Below are 1,640 nucleotides of genomic sequence, written 5' to 3'. Positions count from 1 at the left end.
ACAAGGCAACCTCAAAGAAAATTAACATTTCACACCATACCTAGAAAATGAAAATCCAAATAGAACATGGAAACAAACATTAAAACTATGAGGAAACACACAAGAATGAACATAAAAAGCATGAACTCAGCAGAGGAAGACACGATGAACCAAGAAAGCAGCAACACCACAAAAAAACAAACATAACAGCTGCAATTACTCCATACCTATCGATATTTACACTGAATGTAAATGCACCAGTTAAGAGACAAAGGGTGGCAGAATGGATAAAAAAAACAAGATCCTTCAATATGCTATCTGAAGAGACACATCTTAACACAGAGACACAAATAGATTAAAAGTCAAAGGATAGAAAAAAATATACCAAGCGTGGCAATACTAATCTCTGATAAAATAAATTTTAAGGCAAGATCTAGCATAATAGATAAAGATGGACATTATCTCATGATTAAAGGGACAATTGAACAAGATGACATAACCATAATAAATATCTATGCTCCCAATGAAAGAGCTCCAAAATATATACAATCCACTCTAATAGATTTGAAGAAAGAAATTGACGAATCTACAATAATCATGGGCAATTTTAATACACCGCTTTCAAAAATGGATATAACAACCAGAAAGGAACTTTACACAGACACAGAAGAACTAAACAACACAATCAGCCAACCTGACTTCATAGATGTGAACAAAGCATTCAACCCAACAACAGCACAATACACATTCTTTTCCAGTGCACATAAAACATTCTTCAGAATAGACCATGTGTTAGGCCACAAAACATACCTCCATAAATTTTCAAATATTAAAATACTACAAACCATTTTCTCAGACCACAATGCTATCAAATTAGAAATCAACAATAAGAAGACCAAGGAAATAATTAAGTCAAATACATTGATAATGAATAATACCTTGGTGAAAAGCAACTGAGCAGTAGAAGAAATAAAACATGAACTCTCAAAGTTCCCAGATAAAGGAGAACAAAAACACAACATACCAAAATTTTTGGGACACGGCAAAAGCGGTGCTGGGAGGACAATTTATTGCAATAAATACACTAATCCAAAAAGAAGAAAGAACTAAAATTAATACATTAATGCAACATCTACAACAAATTGAAACAGACCAACAGAGGGAACCTACAGCCACCAAAAGAAAAGACATAATAAAGATTAGAGCAGAAATAAATGAGATAGAAAACAGAAAAACTATAGAAACAGTCAACAGGACAAGAAGCTGGTTCTTTTAAAGGATTAACAAAATTGACAGACCACTGGCAAACCTAACAAAAGAAAAAATGGAGAAGACACAAATAACACACATTAGAAACCACAAGGGCAAAGTCACAACAGAACCAAAGGAAATCAAAAGGATAATAACAGAATACTATAAAAAGTTGTACTACAACAAATTTGAAAATTTAGAAGAGATGGATACATTTTTAGAAAAACATGGCCTACCTAAACTTAACACAGAGTGAAGTAGAAAACCTGAACAGACCATAACAAAAGAAGAAATTGATCAGGTCATCAAAAAAACTGCCAACCAAAAGAAGTCCAGGCCCAGATGTTTTCACTGGTAAGTTCTATCAAACATTCAGGGAAGAGCTATCACCAATCCTACTCAAAGTATTC

Source organism: Chrysochloris asiatica, unplaced genomic scaffold (genome assembly GCF_000296735.1).
Source record: "Chrysochloris asiatica unplaced genomic scaffold, ChrAsi1.0 scaffold00450, whole genome shotgun sequence".
NCBI lineage: Eukaryota > Metazoa > Chordata > Mammalia > Afrosoricida > Chrysochloridae > Chrysochloris > Chrysochloris asiatica.
This window is presented reverse-complemented; position numbering follows the sequence as displayed.